This window comes from Mus caroli, unplaced genomic scaffold (assembly GCF_978045245.1).
Source record: "Mus caroli unplaced genomic scaffold, Mus_caroli_1 scaffold_14, whole genome shotgun sequence".
NCBI lineage: Eukaryota > Metazoa > Chordata > Mammalia > Rodentia > Muridae > Mus > Mus caroli.
Genome location: NW_028227269.1, coordinates 78,710,812 through 78,738,781, shown reverse-complemented (window position 1 = coordinate 78,738,781; position 27,970 = coordinate 78,710,812). Strand labels below are relative to the sequence as shown.

General features: G+C 49.5%; 1 protein-coding gene across 8 annotated transcripts in view; it reads left to right on the top strand.

The window, feature by feature from the left end:
- The window catches only part of Actn1 (actinin alpha 1), a 92,524-nt gene that overhangs the window by 21,262 nt on the left and 43,292 nt on the right, over positions 1 to 27,970 (top strand). For 2 of the 8 annotated variants that reach the window (XM_085830505.1, XM_085830504.1), the window contains exon 1: positions 17,855 to 17,873. The exons of 4 other annotated variants lie outside the window; for them this stretch is intronic. The gene's annotated coding sequence lies outside the window, so the exon portion shown is untranslated. Of the gene's footprint in view, positions 1 to 6,230; positions 6,344 to 6,461; positions 6,566 to 17,854; positions 17,874 to 27,970 lie in introns of those variants that run through there. 2 more of the 8 variants (XM_085830510.1, XM_085830509.1) reach the window with 2 other exon arrangements.

Here is a 27,970-nt window from a genome sequence, read left to right as displayed (position 1 = left end):
GCTCTTTTAATTTCATCTGACATGTGCCCAGTCATGAGGGAGGCAACCATTGGAAGGGGATGCACAGTAGGAATCTGAAAGACCTTGATTTGAGAGAGCCAGGCGCTTGTGCCATTGCCATTGGGGGCCTGTCATGTTCTGTACATGGCAGCCTGTGAGGTGACACGGGAAAGCTGTGCTTTCTTGGCTCTTGGTTCAGTGGCTTGATCTACACGTCCCCTCTTCCCCCCCCCCCCCCCATTTGAGGAGATAAATAATTTCAACAGGAAAGGACTGTCTAGCCCTTTCACCTAAACAAAACGGCTTATGTTTTCAGCAATCTTTCTGGTGATTTAATCTTCTCCGTAGTGTTTGGATAGCAGTAATCATGGTGGATATAAAATTTAGCTTGGCTTTTGTATTTTCCTATTTGGCATTTTACCAAATACATAGTTTTTTCTTTAAAGCAGAACTTTACAACCTCTATACTTCTTCACCAGAGAAAGTGAGACCCAAGACTAGAGGTTCTCATAGACTTGTATTTGTTTGTACATTTCCTGTCTCTCTCCTCCAAAGCATTCGAGGTAGACGTATGCAAAAGCTTCCGCATAGCCAGACCAGGCCTCAGAGTCGGAAGACCCAGAGCATTGGTCGGCCAGGGTGAGGCTTTGGGAATCAGAAATCATTGAGAAAGAAGTTCACATGGGGGACTAGAGAGAGAGAGCTCAGCGGTCACGAGCATGTGCGGCTTTTTGAGAGGATCCAAGTTTGATCCCCAGTTCCCACCACAGCAGCTTCCAACCATCTGCAGCCCCAGCTCCAGGAAGAATCTGACACTGCTGGCTTCTTTGGGTAACTGCACTTATTTTTTGCATGAATGTCCCTTACACTGTGTGCACTAATTTAAGAAAAGACAGGTTGGTTTATTTGTAGTTTCAGAACTCTGAGAGGTTGAGGCAAGAGGTGTGTGTGTGTTCCAGGCTAACCTGGGCTACAAAATAAGCCCCGTCTCAAAGCAGTTTTTAAAAGGAATAATGGTTGTTAGCTAGAGGTGGCTTAGTGGGTAAAGACGCCATGTGCTACGAAGCCCCAGGAACTGAGTTCAATCCCCAAGGCTTATATGATGGAAGGAGAGAACTCATTCCTACAAGTTGTCCTCTACATGCCATGGTGCAGCCATGGCTCCGTGGTTAAGGTCACTTGAGGTTCTTCCAGAGGACCTGAGTTCAGTTCCCAGCACCTACATGGTGGCCCACAATCATCCAGAACTCCAATTCCGGAGGAGCAGATAGCATCTTCTGACCTCCCTGGGTACCAGGTACACACAGTGCACATACATATATGTAGGCAAACACATCCCCCTCTCGTGTGTGTGTGTGTGTGTGTGTGTGTGTGTCTTTTTCTTCAAAGCATGGTCTTTGTAGCTCAGCCCCAGTCTTGCCCCAGTCTTTACTCTGTTTCTGAGGTCTCCTTCAGACTCCTTACGTGAGATCAAGCAGGCAGCACCTTTTTGTGTTGCTTATTTCACAAAAAGCGGTTGGTTCTGTTAGTCAGCATCAGTCTCTGTTTTGACCCTTTTGGCCTCCAAAACAGGAGGGAAAACTGGAATAAGCTGTTTATTTCCTAGTATGAGGAAGTCTGTGGGCTCATTCCTTTATGAGCACTAACCACCAAGGGCATGAGCAGTTAGAGGAGAGGCTCCCTGGACGTGCGGTCATAGTTCATGGAACACACAGAAACCTCTTCTGTATTCTTGGTTTTCAAATGAACTCAGAGTAGAAGCCAAGGCTTGGTGTTCAATTGCACTTGTCTCAAGGTGCTACTGTGGGAAGTGGAGGTCATGACATCCAGCGATGCTGTTTCTTGAAGCCTAACGTGGGAGAGCGGAGAGCACAGGTCCTTGGAGATGCTTCGCAGCAGATCCTGAAGACTCCAGGCACAGTCTGTGTGGTGCCCCAGCTTGGAGTCCACAGGTTTTCTGAGGCCTTTACTATAAGAAGAACGGTTTGCTTTGCATGCTGGGTATCAGAGCTTCTATTTTGTTATGACCATGAGAACATGGCCACTCTACCTTTGCAGCACACTGAGAGGAGGCCAGAGCTGTCTCTTGCAGGCCATTTTGCATCTGCTTTGGTCCACAGGTGCTGCTGGCTTTGGCCTCCTCACACACCAGGGTAGAGGTACTTCAGGGAAGCAACCATGTGATCACTTGGACTGGGCATGTCACCTTTGCCTGCCATCTAGGGTCCCAGCTGACACTGTCCAATAATGCCACCATGATGGCATTTTTTTTCTTTACTGCTTTTGATTGTTATAGACAGTGACTTTTCCTTTTCTTGGTATTCTCAGAACTGTGTAAATTTCAATTGATGGGAGGCAATGGGTGTGTGTGTGTCTGTCTGTCTGTGTGAGTCTCGTGTAGTTAATGATGGTCTTGAATTTCAATCCTCCTGTCTTGGGCTCCTGAATGCTGGTAGGAACCTAAAGGCAGGAAGTGAAGCAGAGAACATGGAGGAACAATAGCTTGCCTCTAGGCTCACATTTTTAACAACCAAGGCCTACTTTCCCAGGGGATGATATCACCCTCAGTGGACTGGGCCCTCCCACATCAGTTAGTAATGAAGAAATCCCCCATAGACATGCCCACGGACCAGTCTGAAGGAAGCAGTTCCTCAGTGGAAGTTCCATCTTCCCAAGTATGTCAAGTTGACAACCAACGTTAACCATCACAGTCTGGAAACAAGACAAAAGGGTTATCACAGTTCTACCATCCCAAGAGCATTGGTGAACTTACTGCCTTTGGCAGGCAGACCTTTGAACTTGGGACAACCCCATTGCCAGGAGCTAGGGGCACATTTTTCAAGACAGGGTTTCTCTGTGTAGCCTTGGATGTCCTGGAACTCACTCTGTAGATCATGCTGGCCTTGAACTCAGAGATCCACCACTGCCTAGCATCTTAAACTATATCATCCATGAACCTTGGGCTTATATTGGCAGGCTCTGAAGGCCATGTTCCTTGTTTGGTGCTGCATTGAATGTGGTTTAGGAAATTCTCCGTGTTAAGAGATTAAACCACCAGTGCCTGTCACTCCTTCAAGAGCAAGACTAGCAAGTGAGACATCAAGACATTGAGACCTCGGTGGTGGGCAGGGCCCAGCAAGCTTTGGTGGGAGAATTACTCAAGCATGGAATTTGTGTCCAAGAGTATAGTGCCTAGACCTGGCTACTCACCATGCCTCCTAAGTTTCTGCCTTTTGAGAGTCCTGTCTGGACAGGCAGGGTATTTGGTAACTTTGGAGGGAAGTCTGGGGGAGCCTGAGCCTGCTTTCTCACTTCCCTTGCTCACTTCTCTGAGTTAACCACACCATGACTCAGGTGCACACTACCCTCCACTCCCCCATCTTCAAGAGGAAGCTCCTGGGCTTGGGTACCTCTTCTGTGCTGGCAGGATGGCCGGCTGAGCTCTTGATCTCCTAACCGAGAACATTACTTCTCATCAGTCTACTGTTACTCAAGCCATTATCTTCTGAATTTCCCAGAAGCTGGGACAAGGAGGAAATGGTTACTGGAGGAATTGTTTGTCCTCAAATAGGGAATGAGGCCTTGTCTTGATTTGCTCTAAGAATTGACGGAACAAGGGGTTGGAGCTTAGAGCAACTTAGAGCAGCGGATTCTCAACCTGGGGATGCAACCCCTTTGATGACGGGTCAAACAACCCTTTCACGAAGGTATCCTAAAATCATTGGGAATAAACTAGCAATGAAAATAATTTAATGGTTTGGGGTCACCACAGCATAAAGAACTGTTAAAGGATAGCAGCATTAGGAAGATTAAGAACCACTGGCTTAGTGCTTAAGAGAACATATCATAGTCCCCTTCACAGACTGTGGTCATCGGGAGAGCTGACCCTGAGGTCATGAGAGCAGGAGAGTTGGCCCTGCCCCTCACTGGCTGTAGCACTGAGGAGAGCTGGCCCTGTACCTCACCTGAGCAGCACAGTAGAGTTGGCCCTGATGGTGTAAGCAAAGGTAAGCCAGCCCCTCACAGGCTGTAGCACTTGGGAGAGTAGGCCCAGGCCTTGGCTAGAAGTACAGTGGAGCTGGCTCTGGAGGCATGAGTGTTGGTGATCCAGCCCCAAGGGTATGAGAGCCAGAGAGCTGACCTTGCCTCCTGCCAGTGTCGGCCTAGGGTGGCCTAGCAGGAGCAGTGCTGGAGAGCTTGCTGTGGAGATGCAGGAGACCTGACAGGCTGACCAATCCAGCTACCACCCAGGTCCAGATCCAGGGCTTTGTGTTGGCCCACCCTAAAATCTACATCATCTGTGAACTGTTGGGGCATGTGAAAGGGCCAGTCCCGTTGATCCAAAGCTGCAGAATCTCCATGACACAGGGCTACAACAGAATAACTGGGAGGAGTCCTGAAGACGATCCAATATTGATGGAGTCACAGATGCCAGAGACTTTGAATCAGACCAGTGACTCATTGCAGTAAACATTTGCCAGTGAAGATGTATGGACAGAGGGGTATACTGTGGGACACACTGACATAGTACAGCTTCTACCATAAGATGTTTTCTATGCTTTGTTTGTTTTATTTTGTTTGTTTGTGGGGTTTATTTGGGGGGGGGTGGAGGGCAGATAGGAGGGGATAGGGTGTAAATGTAACTTTTATTTGCCAGATGTAGTTGTCATCTTGAAGCCTTGCTGCTGAATAGGCTCACCCTTCCTAGTTCTTTCTGAACTCTGGCTGGCTGGTTCAACTCAGATGTTCTGGCTCAAACTCTTCTCCAAGCTGACTGATTCAAACTGGCTTTTCTCTCAGCTTCTGACTGAATTGCTCTGCTTGGCCTCAAACTAACTCTGGCAACTTGTTTTAATCTTCCGGGCCCTTCTTATTCTATGTCTTCAATGGCCTCTGCTGCCCTGCACTGCACAAACTACAGACTTACCAGAACTCACCAATGAACTCAACTGAACTCAGCTGTGTTGCGGGAACTGCATCAACTGAGCTGATTCAACTTCTTCTCTCTGCCCTGCTCTTAGGTAGCCTCTCTCGTCTGTCCTCCTATCCTCTAGAGTTGGCTGTCATCTATCTCTGACAATTCTGTCACATATCTCTCTGATTTGTCCCTCAATTAGACATGAGTTTCAAACATGGCTGTTTCCTTCTGTAAACTAACTTTATCTTCATTGTTTGGGATTAAAGCTACTAAGGATATGTCTGGTTCCAGCCAGAGGGATTAAAGATGTGCCATTCTAGACAGATCACAGAGACTTAGAAGGTTTTTGGATGTGATTGGTTCCTTACCAGAGCTGCTGTTGCTGGATTAAAACTCCTCTACAACCAGGAGATGAGCGGGACTGGGGTGCATGCTCAAAACTCACAAAGAATCAATAAAAAGATTTTTTTAAATAAAATCACATAGAGTTCTGGTAGAGGACCTGAGTTTGATTCCTGTCACCCACAATGGGTATCTCAACATTGCCTGTAGTTCCAGCTCCAGGGGAGCTCATGTTTGGCCCCTCTGGATGTCTACACTCGGATGATCATAGGCACACAGACACGTGTATATTCTTGTAATTTTAAAAAATAATAAGGATAAATGTTTAAATCCACTTAGATAGCATCAAATGCCCAAAGTGGTGTATGTGCTGGCACTTGGTATTGTATACACAGCAGTGACTCACTTGGGTGGCTGAGGCCTGTTGAGTAAATAGACACAGATACCCAGGTCCCTGTCATCTGCAACTCTGATTGTTCCACAGAGCAGAATGGGTTCGGAACTGGGACTGTCACAAAGTCAACAAGTGTCCCTTGAAAGAGGAAGAGAGAAATACATGAATGATGGTGGCTTACCATCGTCCAAACCCCTGCTCTACATGCAGCACCCTCGCTCTCTCAGAGGTGGATATAGAAGATGCTTGGTGTCTCTTGTCCTATGCTAGCCATGCGACACACATTCTAGAACTGATTTCCAGTGTGACCGTGGAGGATCAGAATCATGGGATGCACCAGAGGGACTTCTGGCCAGGGGCTCTTTCTTAGGATCCATGATGAGGATACCACTGCAGTGTCTTCACCGCTGTTGGTAATGCCTGTGTAAAGTAATCCCCATTAGAACCTTGTCTTGCCTACAGGTTGTGGCCACGTGGGCCAGTGGGGATTGATTTGTTCTGTCTGTCTGGAGTAGGGATTGATTTGTCCTGTCTTGTTTGTTAGGTACTGTGCCTTCCTTTCTTTTCGCACTCAGAGTATCCCAGTTAGCACTCCAGAAGGCCCACTAAGATCATGTTGATTATGAAGTAGAGCTGGCCTCTCGGGGAATAGAATGGCTTTTGGTGGGGGCCGGTGAAGATGTTGCTTTGTAAGTATAGTGAAGGGCCCCCTGTCTCATCCTTAACTATACAGTCACCCATTTTCAGTGACCACAGTTTCTCTGTAGGCATATACTGTTGATTATATTGTGGCCGTTCTCTGTCACCCAAGAGGGGAGTCTCACTTCAGGACTGTATTCCTTAAAGAGTGATCTGCGGGCTTCCTGGGCATTGTCCAGGCCTATGAACCACATGGCCCTGTCAGAGCTCAGGTATGTGTTTCTAACAAGTATCCCATGTAATTTGTTTTTTTTTTTTTTTAAAGATAAAGCTACAGAATTTGGCAGAGGGATAGTACTCCTTTAGTGTGAATATGGGATCAGTTGAGCTCAGCACACTCAGCTCCTTCACTCATAACTTTCCCTATCTCCAGTGCATTCTGGTGGAGTCTTCTCTCCTTGTGGCTCAGATCCTGAAGTCTAGCTGCCCCCAAATGGGAATGAAGTCCCTCTGGTCCCCGAGCCCCACCTCCCATTACTAAGAGTGAAAGAAAGGAGAGGGGATGTGGTTGCCTTCCATGTGGTCGGTCTTGCTGGGTCTGGAGCTGGTGGCCTAGTAGATAAATCTCCAAGGCTACTTTAAAGGGGTACTGCAGTGGCTGCAGGGCAGCCTGCCCTGATGGATGTCAGTCATCCTGGGGATTCTTGGGCATGTTTACCTGGCAGATAACCAACACTGCTCATGGATCCCTCACAGCCTGTGTTGTCCCCCGCTGAGCAGAAACAGCTATGTCCTTCACTGACCTGCTCAGATCTGTTGTTTGGTTTCCTGTGGAGTAAGGGCTTTTTGACTCTGCATCCTGCCTTGCTTGGTTCCCTAAACCACCTTAGTTCCCATTTAGTCAACTTCTGTCCTAGATGTCTCTGTCGTGGTAGTTCTGGCTTCCTTATGGCAGCGTGACGGGTGGGGGTGGGGTGGGGGGAATTAGGTTGGCCCTGAACTTGCAGCTTCCTCACTGCCGTGGGACTGGGGGTCAGCCAGTAGCTGTGTTTGCTGGCACAGCCTCAAACTGCCTTTGTAGACAAGCCCTGCGAGGGCAGCTCAGGAGGTACAGTCTACCGGGATACCCCCTGATGGTGCACTGCGAGGGACTAGGGCTTGTGTTGGGGAGTTACAAGAAGAAATGCACACCCTGGCTGCTTCTGTGTCCAGGGAACTTCTCAGGGGAGATGAGAGCCACAGCACAGAAAAGGAATTGGAAACTTATTCTTCAGCTAATTTCCTGCTACTGCCTTGGACTCTGCGGCTGGTGGCCTCTTGGGTAGAAACAGCTTGGAAAATTCATTTATTCTTAACATTAGGTATGAGCTCTTTGAAGTGTACAGACTTGTCACAGACAAGTGTAAGACATGGTTCAAGAAGGTGGGAGTGACCAGATTACCCTGCACAATGAACCCATCACCCAGAAAAACCTCAGAAGAGCAGCAGATCCCAGTTGGCATGGAACAAACCTGCTCAGACTGGCCTACCACTGTTAGCTCAAGGTTGACTGAGATGTCTGTCATCCGCCCTCTTTCCTAGACCTTAGGACCTAAGTCCAAGAAGACTAATTACTCTTCTTGCTGCGTCCAGAGCCTTTTGGGACAGAGCTGATGGGCAGGCTCGGCTCCTTCTGCAAAACCCCTGCTAGGGCAGCCTTCCCATGCCCAGGTTGTCCTGTTTGTCCCTTTGTGCTGGTCACCCTTGTCTGCCTGAGTGTTAGGCACTCAGGAGGCCACCATGCTCAGCGTTGGGAGGACTTTGACATCTTGTTTAGGTGGGGATGTTATTGAGAGTGTGCAAGGATGAGAACCGGAGGCTCTGGCTCTTTAAGGCTGGACCTTCTAGTGAATTTTGGCAGAGGCCATACTGAGTGTTTAATTTTAGGGCCAGAGAGGGGGCTGGGGAAAAGTCCCGAAGCATCTGGTTTGTGTTAAGCCCTTCCTTTAGAAAAAAAAAAGGCTGTGTTTATGGTTAAAATCCGGCAGAGATGGGTGGGGGTGGGGAGCTGGGGGGTGGGTGTTGAAAGGGATACCGTTATCCAGCACCAGGCTTTGCAGCTAAAAGACAAAACACATAGCCACTGTCTTGTCCCCTGTCCCCATCTCAGCCAGCTGGTTCCAACTCTGAGAAAACGGCCATACTATTTTCATCTCTGCCATTAAAGCAGGATGTTTGCTTTCAGACAGCCTCCAGCAGCTGGACTTTGCCAGGCTGAAGCTGTGTCCCTCGTGCCTCAGCACTCCCTGGAGTTGGCTGCCTGTCAGCTCATTTGTCTGCCGTCTGCCGGTCTGGGCGGGTCAGCCACTATTAGGTCGAAGCAGGGGCCACAGGAAGCTGCAGGGTGGCTCCAGCAGGCCTTCCTCCTGTGATTCCCTATGTGGACTGTCAGAGGGCCCCCAAAATCCGTCCCCTCTGCCAGTAGAAAAATAGAGGGCCGGACAAATGACCGAGCTCTTCCAAAGTCTTACAGCAAGCTAGTGTCAAACTCAGGATTCAAACCAGACTCTGGACTCCAATGTCCCTTATGCTCCCTGTGGCTCTACTGGGCTCTCTTTTGCTTTGTTGTTCAAATTACCCATCCTTGACTCTCAGCCTTCCAGGCGCCCAAGCACAGGCTCTGGGGACAAGAGATAGGGTCTTAAAGGGTCTCCAGGGTCTTAAAGGTCCATGGAGAAGTTTCACCAGGCTGTGTCCATCTCAGAGGCTGTCCTCCAACAGTAGCCTGTGGGAGCTATTGAGTGAGTGATGAGATTGCCTGGCTTGGGGGGTGGGGGGTGGGGGCGGTGGCACAGGTGTTCCAGTTGGAACCCATGCTTCTGGAGGGGTGCCAGGCATGAGTCTGTACTAAAGCTTGCCTGGTTCCAAAGCCACATCCTGTGTTCTGTCTTTTCTCAGCCCTGGATTAATCACCCAGCTCCTCCAGAGACCTAGAAGCTCAGAGCTGCCTCTGTCCCATCCCTTTAAGTTACCGATGAGGAGACTGAGACCATCAGAGCAGCCAAAACAGAGTGGGTTCAGACGTTGCTGATGTCTCTTCCAGTGTTAGGAGCTGAGTGTAGGACGTTGGGACTGAGGTAGAGAGGGAAGGCTGTGTCCTGTCCTTTTGACTTCCTGTCCTGGAGGATGGTGTGTGGGGTGTGATATCTCCAGTGCAGGTGGAGTGAAGTGGAATCTAGGCCTCCAGGATTAAGTTGAATCATTCTCTTATGTCTTCCTAAAAGGGAAAAAAAGGCAGACTGGAGTGGCTCACTTCCTTCTTGAGAAACTGGAGCCTGAGTCACCCTGGAGTCAGGACCTGGAGAGGGGCCCCCAGTTTGCTTCTCTTCTGGCTATGGGAGAGGTACTTCCCTTCTGCCTGTCTGTTAGAACAGAGGGCAGGGCAGGGCCTGAGGCGGTGTAGCTGTCCCTACCTCCCCCTGTCTTGGGAGGTCTTAGTCCGTTTTTTTGGGGCTGGCGGGGAGGAAGAGGTCATGTGATGGTCTAACTCAGGGTTCTGAAGTATACTCATTTGAAATGGTTTTGGTACCTTGTAGAAGTGGACCTGATTTTTGTTTGCCCTTTTCTGATTGGTTTGTTTCACTTCAGGCTTGTCCCAGTAGAATCCTGTGTCAGAATTAACTTTTTAGGGCTGGATAATACTCCATTGTGTGTTTTAGCACATTCTCCTTACCTGTTCACGTGTTCACAGATGTTTGGGTTATCTCCGTATCTTGGCTATGGTGAATAACGTTGCTAGGAAGTTGGATGGAGAGTTGGGTTTTGGCATCTCCCTGTGTGTGCCCATGGCATGAGGTCCTTTGTGCCCGCAGGTGGGGTTGGCAAGTCAACAGAAGGCCTTAGACACTCCATTCTCTTCTCCCCCTGACTGTGCGTATCACGGTAGCTGTCGTGTAAAGGTCAGTGGGCTGGCCAGCTGGGTCCCCAAGGACACATCATGTCTAGCTTGGCCGCCACACAGTTCTGGGGAAGAGTGAAACTACATAGCTAACTTGAAGTTTCAGTATCTTCTGTTGAGAGAAGAGTTCTTGGGGACCAGGTCCCCACCCTCTGCCTGCCTTCCGCTCTTCTTTAGCCTTAGACTTGAGAAAGGGGCTCACACCCTCCTGGGCACCCCAGGGATTAGTGGGGACAACCCCTCCCCCAGTTTGCTGCTGTCCCCACTTCCTTCCATTCACTTTATCCCCCCAGCTTTTCCTCTCTCAAGGTTAGCCATATGACACATTTTTGGCCAGTGAGTTAGATACACTAATACAAAACTTCCTAGCTTCCCCTGGTGCTGAGCACCATCTGTTTCTTTAACAGCAGGCTCCTCTGTCCTGATTCCTGCTCTCTCAGAGGCTGCTGTAACCAGCAGGTGGTTGGCCCCTGTTTTTTCAGCCTCTGGATACAAGCCCTTTCAGACAGTCAAGTGTAAGGCAAACCAAACTGGTCTCTGCCTGCTGCTAGTGTGGGCTTAACTCCAAGCAGCCAGTGTTCATTCCTGACCCCGCTCCCTGTGGAGATCTGCATGTGGTCCCCTCTGGGGTGCTTCACACTACTTATAAAGCTTGTGCCTCCTTGATAGTGGGCCTGCCAGCTAATTGGAGCTCCCTGGAGTGGGCCCGGTTTTTATTCTTTCCCAGGGCCTAGTCGTGGCAGATCCAGTAACCTGTATAGATGCTTCTTGACTTGTAATGAGGTCAGTCACGTTCCCAATAAAACCTTGGGAAGTTGGAAATATTCTGTCAAGATGCAGGTAACACAGCTGACTTACCCAGCAAATGCTATACTGAAGAATACCAGTTGTGCTCCCTCCCCCCCCACCCCACTTTAAAAAAGATTGTATTTATTTAATATTTTATTCTTTTTATAAAATTATTTATTTTATACATAGGAGTACACTTTAGCTGTCTTCAGACACACCAGAAGAGGGCACCAGATCCCATTACAGATGGTTGTGCGCCACCATGTGGTTGCTGGGAATTGAACTCAGGACCTCTGGAAGAGCAGCCAGTGCTCTTCACCGCTGAGCCATCTCTCCAGCCCTTAATATTTTATTCTTTATTTGTTCGTGTGTGTGTGTGTGTGTGTGTGTGTGTGTGTGTGTGTGTATGTATGTGCGGGCACACATGTGCTCAAGGCATATTGGATCCTCTTGATCTGGAGTTCCAGGCAGTTGTGAGCTATCTGGTGTGTGCGCTGGGGATCGAACACAGGTCCTCTATAAGGTCAGTGTGCACTCTTAAATGCTGAGCCATCTTTCCAGCCCAAGATTCATTTTAAGTGTTTGTGTGTGGTATATGCATGTGAGTACAGGGCTAAAGAAGCCGGAAGAGGAGGGCCGATCCCCTGAGGGAGAGTTGCAGTCAGTTGTGAGCTGCTAGAAACTGAACTTAGGTTCTATGCAAGAGTAGAATGAGCCCTTAATTGCTGAGCCAACTCTCCAGCCCAGTTGTCCACCACCCCCACCTCCACACACACATCCTTGTGAATGCATTACCTAGTGGTGTGATGGCTCACTGCCACTGCCCACTGTCACAAGAAGATGATACTGAAAATCACCGGCCTGGGGAATGATCAAGGTTCAGAATTCCAATATGGTTTCCGCCAAATGCAGAACTCCCGGAAAGAAGAAAACCTGTTTAGTCATAGGACGGCATCAGCCTCTGTCCTGAGTGGATGCCCAGAGATGGCAGGAAGGCAGAGGAAATTCGGGATCTGGGACCAGCGTTTGGGACACCCTATGCTGTCTCTTTGCTAGCTATGTTACTTAACCCTCCTGAGTGTCGATGTTTCCATCTCTAAAATGGGGGTCAAAGCAACCTACTTCTTAATAAATGTAATAAAACCAGTAAGTGTGACCCCCCCCCCCCCCGGTATAATGTGCCGACTAAATAAGGGCCAGCTGTCCTTGATATGTCCCCTGCACTAGCTGGGGGAAGCCTGGGGAGGACTCTGCGGGAAGGCGGGGCCTCTGCTTCGCCTGGGTCTGTTCTAGGCCAGGCTCCTTGGCTGGGCTGCTTGAGAGGTAGAGGGGACAGGTGGCAGGTAGGCAGGCGCTGCTGTATAAAGGGAACTGCCACCTCCCTGGGCAGAGAGGAGTTACTAAACTCTGGCATGGGGCTAGCTGTGTGCTCTCAACTGGGATTGTGTGTGATGGTGAGAAGTGGTCCCAGAGTGCTTTGGGGTTCATTCTGATGTGCTGTGAGCTCTGATCTTGAACATCCTTCCTTCCCTCCAGCACCAGGCATTTGGGGGAGAATGCCAGCTTCTCTGGTTACTATGTTACTGTTTCATTGGTGGCCTCTGCTTTTATTTTCCCCCCTAGGTGGCAGCTCCAGAGCTTCTGTGTTCCACCTCCATGCCTCCCCGTGTCCATCTCTCCTCTTTCCATTCCTGTGCAGGTCCTTATCCAGGCTCTGGGATGTGAATAGGTGACAAAGTTCCCACAGGACAGAGGCTCTGCGCAGACACAGGGTGTTTGGAAGAGAGTTGGCGTGTTAGCAGCTGTGTCTTCCAGCCTCAGTTCCTCTCCCAATCCCTTTTCCTTTTTTTGTGTATGTGTTCATGTGGTTGCACACATGCATATGGGCTTGATGTCTGCTGTCTACTTAGTTGTTCAAACTGAACCTAGAGCTCCCAGATTCATCCAGGGAACTAGGGTGCCACTCGTCTCTGCTTCCATAGCACAGGGGTTACCGCCATGTGTCACCACACCAGGTTTTTTACGTGGGTGCTGGGAAATCTTGGGCAGCAAGCTCCTTACTCGTTGAAGCCTCTCCCCAGGCCCCAGTTTCTTCACCAGTAGAGACAGACAGGGCTGTGTGCCCTGTAGGGACCTTGTTAGAACTAAACCAGCATGTCGGATGTAGACCACCTGAGCTGGTGTCTTGTACCTGGTGAGCGCGTGCAGATAGGTGTGAAGATAGTGGGATGAATCGAACTGTGTTTTAGCCTTCTTTGCGAAGGCTGGGAGCCCCAACTTCTTGTGTATGTCTTTAGCCCACAGTTGTCCAAGCTTGCTTGGTTACAGGGTTTGCCTGGAGTGCCTGTTATAATACTAATTTGTGGGCCCCCACCCTAGGTAGGGCTTCTGAACTAGAGTGACATTTGTCAGGGTGGGATTTCTGACAGTATTTGATATAATGGGGCTAATTTGAGAAATGTGATTTTTTTTTTCTCTTTAGCTCACTCTCCCTGAATAATTGATCTTAACCAGATGCAGCCCATTGATAGGAGGCGGACAGGAATCCTCTGAAAGTGGGGGACATTGTGGAGGGAAACCTGATCACCAGCGGTGGACCCAGAATTAGAACTCGGGGCTTCTGATGCCATGTGTCCATGTTCCTGCAAATATTCCTTTAAAGGATGGAGAAGTGAGGGGTGACTCTCTCAGGCCATCTTAGGGGCCTGTAAAGAGCAGCTGAGGTGACAGATGATGAGGTGGAGCCCCAGGTGTGCCTTCTGAAAACTAAGACCCAGGTGGCCCTGGTGGGCCTTGGGCTTTGTCCCAGAGTCATTGAGCATCAATGGGTGCTGAGATGTAAAAGGATGTGAAGGCGTGTTTTAGGTGGCACGGACTAGGTAGGGTGGGCAGAGCTGCAATTCCTGCCGAGTCTGTTGAGGAAGTCCCATGGGTACATAGTGTCCCTTTGTCCATCTTGATTGGTCTGGAGAGCCTTGTAGAAGCACGGGCAAGGTTGGCTCCCCAACTCAGATGGGAATGTGCGTAACTGCTTGCAGCCAGCCATGCCGGCTGGTTGGCCCAGTGCCTGGGAGGTGATCTTTAGGCTCTCTACACCCCTGGTTTACCGGGGGCTCTCACAGCTCACAGGGTGGTTTGCCTGAGTGTTGGTGAATATCAGGAACCACCGCTGAGGTAGTTGTAGGAGTACGGCTGGGCATAGTGACTCTGCCACCTTCCCCTCCCCCCCCCCCCCCCCCCCCCGTGGGCTCAGCTCAGATGTGATGCCTGGTGGGGTAGGGGTGGTCTCTGAACTCCCCGTCCTGGAGTGTGTCTAGGCCCCACCCACTTATCTGCCTTCACCAGCTGGGTTTGAGCTAACTTGTCTCAGGTCACCCCTTTGTCTACATCTGCTTGCAGCAGCATGAAGTCTCTTTGCCAGATGAAGGTGTCCTTGTGTGCTAACCCACACCCACATCTCACACCCACCTCGCCACCCTTCTATTTATTTCAGCTGAAATCTGACCAGAGATCGTGAGTGGCTTCCATTGTTCTCAGGGAGAATAATCTCGATGTTCTGTGGGCACCCAGGTTCCAGGGCCTCTGGCACCGTGCTCACCTCTGGTGCTAGCCACAGGGGGCTGTGTTTGTTTCTTTTTGGTTTTTTTTTTTGAGTTGGCTTCTGCCCTACCTAGAGCCTTGGGTGTTCTGTTTCTTCTGCTTGCACGGCCACTCCCTGTACCTCGCAGCATATGCGTGCAGCTCAGTTCTCACTGGCGATGTAATACAAATAGCTTTTATTATCAGCCCCCTCCCCCTTAGCTATTATCTGGAGGGTCTCTTTTGCAAACTTTTCACCTAAGTAGAGCTCTTTAGAACAGGGGTCAGGTCAGAACCCAGCCATGAGCTCATGCTCCTGTGGCATTTCCTACATAGGCACTTCGCTTGCCCTGTGCTTTCGTCCCCCGTGGAAACTCTGGGTTCCGTGACCTAGGAACTGGTTTTATTCACTTACAGTATCAGTACTCACTGAGAACGAACGCATGAACAAATGAATGAATGAATGAATGAATGAGTCAGCTCCAACTCCCTGAGGGAGGTGGGGAGAGAATGGGGCTGATCAGAAGGATCTGTGTTGGCCTGTTTCCAGAGAGGCTGCTGACAGGGGGCCAGCCCAAGCCCAAACAGGGCGTTGCTCACACCCTGGCCTCCACTCTGCCTGCCGGCTTGGCTGCCTCTTTAATTATTCATTGTCTTTCTCAATGGGCTTTGTGTTCGGAAGCCAAGAGTCAAGAATTCAAACCCACTTTCTACCATCCCAAAACTGAGCCTTAGAAGAGAATCCTGCCCGACACCCGACCCATTCCGCATCCCCAGGGAGTCACCAGGCCAGCGCCCCACTTCTGGCTGGATCTGAAGGTTGGAGGTGATTCTTCGGTCTGTGTCCTGGGCTGCCCTTTAGCTTCCCTCTTCTGTCTGGGACTGGGGACAACTAATAAGTCTTCACGTGGCTGTATACCCCAATCTACCTACAGGGTGGCAGGCAGAGCTGGGTGGTCACACTGTGTCTCTACGGCTAGCTGGCTTTCCTAGAAGAGTCTGAGCTATCCCACGAACCACAGTAAAGGTCTTAGTTCAGCTGGTGCTGTAGAGGTTGCCGCTGCCTCTCACCCCATCTCCTCCTTTATTGGAGGATCGTGGAGCCGATCAGCTGAGATGACACATGCCTGGTTCAGTTGGATATGCATATTGAATGAGCCATTCACTGGGTGGTTCTAGTAGCCCAAAAGCATTGATTAGCTTCAAAGTCTGACTGATTGCCTCTGCTCCTCTTGGGGCTTGAAGCTGTTCTCTTAGCCCTCAGTGTCCATCCATCTTTTATGTGAGGCTGTGACACTGTGATTTCTTCTCAAGGTTTGGAGGAGGCCAGAGTGATAGCTGACCTGGGGCTCCCCCTGCAGCCCAGGAGCCCTCCTCGGGGAATGAGTGGTAGACTCTATTCTCAGAGGAGGGCAGTGATCTTGCTGTCCCACAGATGAAGCCCCTGATTCTGCTCTGGGAGAGGTCTCTGAGCTTCCCAGCACAGTCAGAAAGGGTCTGCCAGATACCTGGTTCCACAGAAGTGTGTCTGTGTGCTTTAGCTGCCTGCTGCAGGTCTGTGTGCCCTGTCCCTGGAGTCAGGCTGGTCATGCTGAGGGATTGGCCAACAGCCAGGGCAGCACATCTGTTGGGCTGGGTTCCCGATACCCCTGGCAGCTGATGGTTCTCCAGAACAGGCTGGGAGCACAATGATGGTAACAGGCCTCATCAATTAGGCCATGGGTACTTCTCCTTACTGAAGGGGTTTAAGAGTTTTATGCTGCTTTTGTGTGTGTGTGCACACACATGTATGTAGTTCTGGGAACTGGGAACTTGAACATACTTGTCAACGTCTAACATGGAGCTATATCCCAAAGCCTCTCTGGACTTTCATTTTGTTTTGTTTTGGTTTTTCAAGATGCGTAGCCCAGGCTGTCCTGGAGCTAGGTCTATATGTAGACCAGACTGTCCTTGAACTTAGAGATCCTCCTTCCTCTGCCTCCTGAGTGCTCAGATCAAAGGTGTGCACTGCCACCATCACCACCACCCAGGCCTGAACTAGTTTTTAAGGTGCTGATCTGTACTGTGTGCTCAAGAAAAAGACATGTGGCCAGACCTTGGGTTAAGGGAATTGAGGTAATTAGGTTCTTTGATCATGGCCTACTGTCATCGAGGATCCATGCAAGATGACTGACTGTTTGACCATCACATTTTCCCTAAAGTCTTCCCACAACAGAGCCTCTCGGACCCCTCCACTCTTTATCTACCAACAATGTGATCCAGTATGCAGCAATAGGCAAGTGTCCTGGATGGGGGTTGGTGGGCTATAGGGTGGGTGCACATTGAGTCCCTCATGGGATGCACACCACACTCTAGAAGTGCTGTAGAGTCCCCTGGTCACCCAGCATCCTCCAGGTGCTCTCCAGGGTTCGAAGAATCATTTAGTATATGCAGTAGTTCTGAGGGGCCCAACACAGTTCCCACAGTCTCGTTTATTCGTGTCCTCATCCGTACCCTTTCCCTTCTTGCACTTTAGACTTCTTTGACTGCTGGTGGCGTTCTAGGCTTTTTGCAAGGATGAGCTCCTTAAACGCCCACCACCACTTTGCAAGAAAGGTCTCCTGGAAACCGGGGCTCAGAAAGGTCAGGAATCCATTTAGATCCCTAGGTCAGTAAAGCGGCAGGCCAAGAGCTTATCAGGTCTCCTGTGCCCAGACTCACCTCTTAACCACCAGCCCTGAGGTCCTTAGACAGTGGGGTCCACAGAGTGGTGGCATCTGGAGAAATAGCATGTCTCCACTTTCCCAGAGCATTGGAAGCAGAAACTCTGGTAGTGGGACACATCCATACTTATTCTAACTAGTAGTTCTGGTGTGAGTGCAAATCGGAGGCCTGCTCCCCTGAGATGCTTCCTCCGTCCCTCTGTTTTCCCATCCCTCCCACCTCCCTTTCCAACATTGGGTTAGCCTGTGTGAGCCCATATTTTGGCCCAGGCTGCTTTTCGGGGTGCTTGGTGTCTGTTAAAGACAGAGATGCATCTCTGTGGAGCCGGAAACCTCCAGGAGCCCCTCCCAAATCCCCAAAAGCCGTTGGCAGGACAGGATCCCAGCTGTCTCCAGCCATTGTGTGGAGGGTGGAGTTTCTGGACACTGGGTCAAAGGATCCAGATGAGTCTGGGTATGGACTGTGGTACTACTCAAAGAAGAAAGGCCAGAGTGACACAGTGGAGACCTGGACAGTTTCTTCGTCGAAGCAATATTTTGTCCTTGGAATTTGTAACTTGTGCTGAGGATGTGGTAAGTTGGTAAAAAAAAAAAATGCATTCTATAAACTGATGTGTCTGTTGTCTGTAGGAGAATCGGGAGTTCAAGGTCAGTCTCTTACATAGTGTTAGGCCAGCCTGGGTTATGTGAGAGAGACTCTGTCTCAAAACAAAACCAGACAAATTATAACTTGTGGTTTGACCCCTGGAGAGCAGATTCCATTGAGGGCCTTGGAATCCAGTCCAGCTCCACAACTCTGGTCAGCACAGTGCATTCCACAGAGATGACCCAGGAAGAGATGGCTGCTAACCTGATCTTGTTTTCTGGGCCCTCGTCAGAATCAAGTGTTTTTCCATCATCGCAGAAGGGATAGATACAATCCTCTTAAGCACAGGTGCAGCTGCGTCAGTTGCTGTACTTCAACACTAGGGGAGAGGTGCGTTAGGGGCTGCAGCCTGCCAGACCACAGGAACCCCACATTGAAGATTAGCAGGCTTGTCATCTGTGGGAGTTCTCTGTGGGACTGGGTGACCTGTAGGTCTTAGGATCCGTGCCAGACAAAACCAAATGAGCTCACTTTAGGTGGCTTTTCCTTCTATGGGGAAGGAATGTGCAAGCTGGTCCTGTGGGTCCTAGCTTGCCGAGGTCTGTGTGCTGTCGGATCAGCAAGGGCCAGAATCACTCAAGACGTGAGTCAGGGACAACCGCCATCCCTGACTGGCCTCCCGGAGTGGCCTATCACTCTGCTTAGAGAAGACTTGCTTCTCCAGCCTTCCAATCCTCATCCTGCCTTGTTTGAAGGCTCCAGGATAGCAGTGGAGTGAGCTCAGCCCCTTCAGTCATTAGCAGTGAAGGATCCAGGGCCTGCTTTTGAGACCGGATTCTTCCAGTGGGCCAAGTAGACAGAGACAAAAATAAAAAAGACTAATATTAGCATAAAAGATTTAGTGGGGTTCTAGAATATTTTACTTGGTGCGTTTTAAGAAAAATAAAAATAGTTTTATGGGGGTATAATTTTATAACCATGCTTTTCACTATTTTAAAGTGAATGCAACCAATTTGAGAACATGTAAAAATATATTTCATACTCCTTGGCTATTACCACCAGCTCTAAGCAACCACTGTTTAATTAGTTAATTAATTTTGGAGCCAGGGTCTCATTACGTACCTCTGACTAGCCTGGAACACGTTAAGTAGACCAGGCTGGCCTCAAACTCACAGAAATCTTGCCTGCCTCTTCCTTCCCATTATGTGCTGCCATAGCCAGCCATGTTTGTTTGGTTTTGAGACAGGGTCTTGCTCTATAGCCCAGAGGTTGGCCTCTACCTCTTAATCCTTCTGCCTCAGGCTTCCAAGTGCTAGGCCCTTTGCCTAGCTTTACCAATGTACTTTCTGACTGTGTGGAAGGGGGTGGAACGTACACACAGGCACACACACACACACACTCGCACACCATGGAATGAACCCTTTGTGACTGCTCACAGCAGTCCCATGGAATGAGGTTATTTTTGTTATTTTACTCATGCTGGAACCAAGACTCAGAGAGATCAGGTAAGTCTGGCACTATAAAGCCGGTGGTGGACAGAGCTTGCAGTTGCTGGGTGTTTGCTGTGGACTCTTCTGTCTTTAGGAGCAGGGCAGGGATGGGGATACGACACTGGCAGATTGGTAGGTGCAGTTGACTCTCAGCAGCCAGGAGCTAAAGGGACAGACTGTGTGTCTTTATTGGGATTATGTGTCCCAGTGTCATGAATTCTCCTGGTGTGCAGGTTCAATCTTATGTTATGAATTCTTCCTTGTGCGGGGCAAGGAAGACCATGCCAGGTCCTCATGGTGGGCCCTTTCCCAGCAGGGATCCAGCAGCCCCTTTGACCTGGGTGATCCCTCCTCCTGGTCTCTGGCACTGTGTCTACTTAAATGGGCTCTAGACAGATACAAATTAGAAAACACAGCTCTAGAAGAGTTCTGCTAGAAGCTGATGTGTGTCTCCTCATCAGTGGGAGAAAACAGGGCCTCTTGATTGTCAATACTTGGGTTCTCTGTGAATGATTAACTCTGATTAAATAGAAAGGGGAGAGGAAGTGACAAGGGACATTTATTGGTTTCCTGCTATGACCAGGGCACTTTGCTGGCTGGTTAGCATGCATTGTCTTAATCTTAAAAGCTGTTGAAATAATGACATTATTTATCCCCTTTGTCTGGCCAGGCAATTGAGGCCCAGGTGGATTAAATAAGGTCACTCGGTCCAGCTGGGTTGGTATTTTTAAGATCTGTCAGTCTGCTGTGGACAGAACACTGACTATGGGTCTAGTTAGCCCCATTTTACCTGTGAGGATCTCAGGCTGAGTTCATTGCCCATGGAGTCAAGGCTAGTGAGAGGTTAGGTTTAGTCCTAAAGCTTAGCCTGTTTGGCCGTCTGTACTCTGAGTTTCCTTGACCCCAGCATTCATGCAGGGATGTGGGGTGGTGGGCTGGGTGACTTAGAGGGCAGAAGAGAGCAACCAGTGGTTGCGGACTCTTTCACAGCAGCTCTCGGGTGGGTGGAAAGTAAACAGATCTGGGTGGAGCTGTTGTGTGGAGCTCTGCCTTTTATCTGTGGGTGAACCAGTTGCTTTGAAAGGCTGGCAGATCGCCCTTAATAAACTAACCAGACACTCACATTACCAGCACACCAGGCATCTGAGATCTCTTCTGGACAGGTCTCTGCTTAGAAAAACTACCTAGAACACGTGCCCTGGCCAAACTGGCCTCATGTGTGTGGACTCTGAGGGACTCTAGGGTGGCCCTGGGGAGTGGCCATCCCCATGTCAGCTGGCAGGTGGAGCAGGGAACTTAAACCCAAGCACACCAGGAACTCTGGCCACAGCTGGGGTCTGACTCTGTCCAGTACCCATGGCATCTCAACTAGCATGGTGCTTGCTGGTGGAATTGAAAGACTATAGTGTCCAGTGAGGGTTTGTTTGTTGGTTGGTTTTGCCTGGACCTGCTGGCTCTGCTCCTGGGAAGGAAGATCCCAGGAGAGGAGCCAGTTTGTTTAGGAAGTCCCAGGCCAACCTCAAGAGGCTTAGTTTCTCCTTTGGGGGTTCTGGGACCATGTGGCTAAGGGGCTATCCTTTGACTCTCCCCACAATTAATCATTGTAGACTTAGCTGTGGGGGGAAATGTGTTCCAGATGCCAGATTGTCCTCTGTCCCTGTGTCTAGTTCTGCCTTTTCTTAAAGGGTTTCACCTCTTATTTATTAAGGGAATGTTTTCAGAGCTTTCTGTCTCTCTTCATAAGTAGGCTTTTTGTTTTATTTTGAGTCAGGGTTTCTCTATGTAACCCTGGATATCCTGGCACCCCCTGGTCATGCTGGCCTTGAACTCATAGAGATCTGCCTGCCTCTGCCTCCCGTGTACTGTGATTAAAGACGTGCGCCCACTCTAGTAGTGGGGTTATAAGCATAAGTCACCCTCTCCAGCCTTCATTTGTTTACATGTGAGAGAGTTTTCCCTCTTTATCATGGAAGCCATCAGTAATATAGTAATAGCCTAGATACTCGCTTCCACCAAATGATCCCAGAGAAACAGGAAGTCTCTTCTGTCTCATCCCAGAAGCTTATGATAATGTTGTAATTTACACACTTCCGCCAGACTCTCTTTACATTTGGATGGGTTTTTAAATAGATAATGACAGCGTGTGGTGTAACATTCAAAAGAAAACAAAAGGATGTTCTGCGGAAAGCAAACAGCTCTCTCTCTCCCCAGTTCCAAACCTCTCTTCCTCCACCCTAGAGCCAGCCACGGTTCCCATGGTCTCCTGGGTCCTCCAGGGAGAGTCCAGCTTCAAGCTTTGGTTTGGTTGGTTTTGTTTTTTCATTTTTTTTGAGAGAGGGTCTCATATCATCAAAGCTAATCTCAAAACTAAGGATTCTCTTTCCCCAGCCTCGGGAGTGCTGGGATTACAGGCATGCCCCACCAGTGTTCCCTGGACACCAAGGTTTAGCCTGTCCAGTACACTAGTTACAGTTATTTGCTGGGCCAGGAGGGTCAGGGAGCTGCAGTCTTGAGACCAAAACACTGGTCATGTTTTGAGTCCCTTGAGGTTAAACCATCTGTCTCTGTGGAATTTACTGGAAAGAAACTACAGAGAAACAAAAGATTGTTACCAAGTGTTCTATTTAGCTGAGTTGTCCAAGCACCAGATGGATGATGGGATTTCTGAGCTGAGAGAGGTTAGCTTATCGGAGGTCACGTGCCTAGCTGAACCAGGGCAGGCCCAGGCTTCCTGACTGACAGGAACAATAACTTCCCTGAAGTGAGCCAGGACTGCTAACCTTGGTTCCAAGAGACAAAGCTGTGTCCAGGAGAGGTGTGGCCGGCAGGTGAAGCCTATGCCTGTGGTAGGCTGCTGCTGTTCTGTTCCTGCCTAGCCCGGTCTCATTTGGCTGTAAGGCATTGTTTACTCTGTCCTAGTGTCACTGGGAGCCTCTCTGGTCAGGTCACTTGAGCGTGGACAGCCTGGATTGTGGATGGGGGAATAAATGTCCAAAAGAAGAGGCTTGCCCTGGGAGAAGGCAGAGAGTGTAACCAGCCAACTGTATTTATAGGCTGTCGGGCCAGGAGAGCAGCTAAGGATCCTGGGAACTTCAATTCCTGGAGCACAAGTGTGTTTGCATTTGGACACATTTGGTCTTAGTCATTTGTCATGTCTGTGTGATTGCACACAGCTCTAAACCTGTGTTTATAAGCAGTAGTACATGCAATCTTGTTTCAGACTTCCTTGTTAATTACAGTAAGCACTTTCTTATGTTCACGTTGTTTCAGAACCTATCATATTAATCATCTACTATGTGGACACATGGTGATTTACTTAACTATGTGCCTTATTAATACAATTTGCTGTCTTCCTGGTTTTCTTCACCTCAGTTAGGCTAAGGAACAAGTTTTCATGCCTAACACCTTTTCTTCCTTTCTTTCTCTTTCTTTCTTTCTTTCTTTCTAGATTTATCTATTTCATTTATATGAGTACACTGTAGCTGTCTTCAGACACACCAGAAGAGGGCATCAGATCCCATTACAGATGATTGTGAGCCAACATGTGGGTACTGGGAATTGAACTCAGGACCTCTGGAAGAGCAAGCAGCCAATGCTCTTAATCGCTAAGCCATCTCTCCAGCCCCCAGGCCTTTTCTTTGTCATTTTATACCCAGGATAGAGTCTTTGAATTGGGGTGTATAGTTCAGGCCTGTTGTGGTTCACGTTGGCAAGCTGATTTCTTCTAGAGTTGTAACCAGTCAGCCTGCACACAGTTGTATGGGGGTGGGGGTGGGGGACTGCCTCGCACACCCTCTGACAACAGGAATTAGCAGGAACTCGCTTTGCAAATATAATTGCTTTCCATTGCTGTGATAAGCACCAGGACTGTGAGGAACTTGGGGAGGAAAGGATTTATTCTGCTTCCATGTCCCGATCACAGTTCATCAGTGAGGGAAAGCAGGCCAGGAGCCAAGGAAGATGGCCTCTCATTGGCTTTCTAAGGCTCACGGTCAGCTACCTTTTTTTATATGTCCAAGGGCTGCCTGCCCAGGGGTGGCACTGCCACAGTGAGTTCTCTTCCCACCCCATCAATCAATAGTTTAGAAAAGGCCCCCATAGATTTGCCTGCAGGGTAACGGGATGGAGGCAGAGCCTCAGTTGAGCTTCTCCCTTGCCAGATGATCCTACCTTGCGTCAGGCTGACCAGCTAATCGGCACAATGAGCTGACCTGTTGTTTTAATTCACAGGGCATGACAGGATGTGTATAGCCATCTAATGTCCTTTGTGAGACACATGGACTGTTGATCAGTTCCAGCTGAGGAGTCCGTCTCTCTGCCTCACAGGATGTCCGACCCCCTCCTCTACCTTTGATAGAAATGCCCACAGCTCTTGCTACCAGATTCTCAAATGGCTGATGTCACTCACCAGTGTTCTTTAGGAGTGGTAGACACAGGCATTACTTGGTGCTTACCAAATGCACCACATATTGTGTTTGTATATAACGTGCATGCAGACTTAGAAAGGTCCCATGCTTTCCCACTGTGGGAGCAGAGATACCCAGTGAGACTTAATTTAGACTTGGCTGCTAATTCATTTTTTTTGGAGGCAGACCGGGGTCCTTGTGGCATGCATTATATTTTCAGTTGTAGCAGTGTTCAAAGATTGAGCAGTTCCACATAGAAGTCTAGGTTTCTGGCTCCTTTTCTTTTCTTTTCTTTTCTTTTCTTTTCTTTTCTTTTCTTTTCTTTTCTTTTCTTTTCTTTGCATCACTGTGAAGATCCAAGGAGTTAAATGTGGCAAAACACTCAGAAGAGGAGTCCATCCCATAGTACGCACATGCATGCTTCGTAAGCACAGTTGCTATCATGTCAACTGTGGCATGTATGTTTGCTTCTGTTAGGCCAGATTCTCTACATAGCGTGTTTTAGGGTTGTCTCCGTTTTGGATAGACGGTTATTAACATCTAGTGGGTAGGAGCCATGATGGGTGTTGAGCATCTGATGTCTAAGACCATGCTATTCCTCCAGTTGCAGAGTATTCTGACCTCAGACCCTGAAGTGTCAGGGTCAAGTACCCTGCTTACATACCGAAGCATGTGATCCTTGGTGTGGCTTCAACGGTCACTCTGGTCTTACCAATGCTTTCAGGGGCTGCCTGGGCTTTTGTAGAATTACCATCATAAAGGGACTTCCTTACTCAGCTAGGGGGTAGCGGGGGAGGGGGGAATCTGTGTGAACCCCTTCAGCACATTCACACAGTGTCCTCCTCTGACATATGACATGTCCAGCTCTGGGTCCCTCAGTCCACCGAGCTCCGATCTTTCCTGAAGCTATCTGTCCTTTATCCTCCTGAAAGCAGCTGCCTAGGCTCTGTGTCACAGTCATCTTCCAGATATGGTCATGGAGAGCTGCAGAAGTGAAGTCACCTGCACAGGGTCATTTGGGTACAGCTGCAGAGACTGTCTCTCACCAGCTGCCTGTTCTGCCCGGGGCCGAATCAGGCATGCTTCTTTGACTATGGAAGTTGAGATGACCTTCTCAGACATGTCTTGTCTCCTGCTGGTCAGAGGCCCAGTTCCTGAGTCCTGTTCCCCCTGCCCATCTTTTTCTGGTCTACTTCCCTCCTGGGATGTCTCCAATCTCTTGACATTCACCCCCTTCCTCGCCTCTCACCGCCATGCTCCCCAGGGAGACTGTCTCTCTCTTGCTAACACTGCTGACGCTGGAGGGGCTTCCCAAAACCCATGTGGCTTTCATTTTCCAGTGACTGGTTTTCAGTGGAATTCCATGAAATTTGGCTCACTTGAAGTTTCAGCCTTGGTTCTACACCCCTTCCCCACCCTGCCCCCCTATCCCTGAGCCACAAAGCCATATCATTCTGGGGAGCAGAAGTTATGAGGAAGTTAGAATCGGTGTCAATGGCCCGAGGAAAGACACTTAACCCTCTCTGGTCCTGTGCCCTCCGTTATAAAATGAGGATGTTGAACTCAACATCTCTTCAAGCCTAATGCCATTGATGGAGTGTGCTTATAGTATGCACTGTAAAGACGATAGCTTTCTCCCTCTGGCAGGGAGATAGTGGTGCTTACAAGCTACCAAGTAGCCCTATTCTCTCCCCCCACCCCAGCTCAGGTACCCCTTTCATGTTTTTGTTTTGAGATGGGGTCTCACTGTGTAACCCTATCCTGGTATGTAGATCAGGCTGGCCTTGAACTCATGGAGATCCACCTGCCTCTTCCTTGAAGTGCTGGGGTTAATGGTATGCGCCACCATGGGTTCCTCCATGGGTTTTAAGAGGACTCTCTCATCAGACCTTCTGTTTACAGTCCACACGGTGTCAGCATTGTCTCATGTGACTGTTGGATACCTGAGTTGGAGCGACAGGCCACTCACCCACAGTGATAGATATGGGGTCTTTGTGGGCATATCTGTGGCCACCTCACCTGTGTAAGGTCCTGCAATTCCTGCACTGTGAAGTGAGGCCACATAAGCTTGTGGCCTTCCTGTGTTTGTGTCTCTCTTCCTACTAAGGTCAAGGTTATGGCTGACAATGACATTAGAAACTCAGCCCCTGGCTCCTGTCATGGGAATAATCATTTGTACCCCAGTCCCTGCTGGATATGACTACTCAGAGGTCATTGTGATAACAGTGGGAGCCACTTCAGGGCCCACTGCATTTCAGGCACATTAACTTTTAGGGCCATTATTAATATAAAGAAAAACTACTACTTTGTTAGTATTATTTCACTTAAGCCTTGCCTCAGGCATGCCTGGTAGTTAACTGTTGTCCCCATTGTATAGTTCTGAACACTGAGGTATATGGAGAAGGCTGTGTAGTTCACAGGAGACAGGAAGGACACCTTCTCAAAAACCAGGGGGATTCTTAGGGTATATTAAAGGAGACATGTTGCCATGGTAGTTGTTAAAGGCAACATGAGAACATGGTAGAAGCCAGAAAACTGGGACAAGATGTGTCTCACCGGCCAACCCATGAACTTCTCTCCTGTGTGTCCCTCGGATACCCTGCTACGTGGATACAGTCTTCCCTTCACGCCACCATTAGTTACCAAGAGGGGTGAGGGGGACCCAGGTTCCTCCTAGTTTTCAATCCCTGCCCAAGATCTGCAGAGGCTGGCCACTGGACACACATGAGCACACATGCATGTTTGTGTGTATTTGTGTGCATGGTGGGGAGAGGTACAGACAGGAGTAGAGGGGTGACAGCAAAGGCACTGTCCCAGCTCTGGAGTAGGTCTCAGTGTGGTCCTTGCCTAAGCATGGCTCCTGAGACCCTGTGGGGCACACCCTTCCTCTGAGCACATTTCTAGAGCGCAGTGGACTGTGAAGGGGCTGACCATCTTCTCCTCCCTGTCTCCTGTTAGACCGTGAGATGAACAGGTTTCCGGAGGAGAGTGAAGACTTTGGGGGTGAGGGAACATTAGATAAAGGAAGGCCCGGGATGCAGGCAGGTCCGTGGGTCCATACCCCTTTATTTAAATGAGGTTGGTCCATTAGGCCTCTGAGTGTAGCACTGCCCACCCTGGTTGGGGCCAGGAGTTTCTGTAGTGGGTGTCCCTTTGGCTGCCAGCTTGCTGAATCCTGGGGGCACTGCTAAGGAGATGGTCTTTCTGTGGGGACCTTGCAACCTGGAGAGAACATAGTTGTGCGGTGGTCCGTGGCTTGTCTGCTGTGATGCACAGTGTTGCTGTCAAGACTTTACTTCCCCCTCTGCTGTTCTTCAGGCACACACTGGCACCAGTCCCAAAGGTCCCTCAGCAGCACCTGGAAAGGTGGGGCCTTGGTAGCTTGGTGGCTGGAGGCAGGGGGGCGGGGGAGGGGGAGAACGCACTGGAGTGGAGCCAGCCCTCCCCAGCCCTGTCATGGTTTTTGTGGTGGTGGTTTTTGTTTTGTTTGGTTTTTGTTTTTGTTGCTGTGTGGGCTGGTATCTTTTTCCTTCTTATTGTTAATGGCACCCTCACTACGTGGCAGGCACTTTGTAAGGTCGGGTTTTAAAATCCTGTGGACTTGAAAGCTCCTTGCAATCCCCATTTTACTGCCAAGGGAGCTGGAGTTCAGAGAACAGGGGATTCAGATCTGGTTCACAGGAGAGTGCGTTCTTAACATTGGATGACTCCACGCCCCCCATGCCTGGGCTTTATGGCCACTGCTTGTAGGGTTCTTTAATACTTTGGATGGGTTCAGGGCACTAAGCCTTGAAGCTCTTGGGGACTAAGGCTTTTATTGACTCTTCCTTGCAAAAAGCTTATTAGCCCCAGAGCTTTGTCCTGGAGACCTGAACAAACACAGGTGTTGTTTTGGCCACCACAGCTTCCCCAGGAAGTGGGGCTCGATAGCTCCTTTCTACAGCCCTTCACCTTTCACAAGCCAGCGTCTTCTTACAACAGCCCCTTCCTCCCTCAGTTCCTCCCCCCTCTTCAAAACTCACAGGCCTCAGCCGGGCAGCTCCAGTTTGTCTTCCAGTTGCTGGCACTGGCCAGTTTCCCTAGAAGCTTTGGGAAGCCTTTGGCTGAGGGTTGAAGAGGCTAAAGGTTGGAGGATGGGTCTGGATGGGGCTTAAGAACAAGGGGTTGGCAGAGGCAGGCAGATTTCTG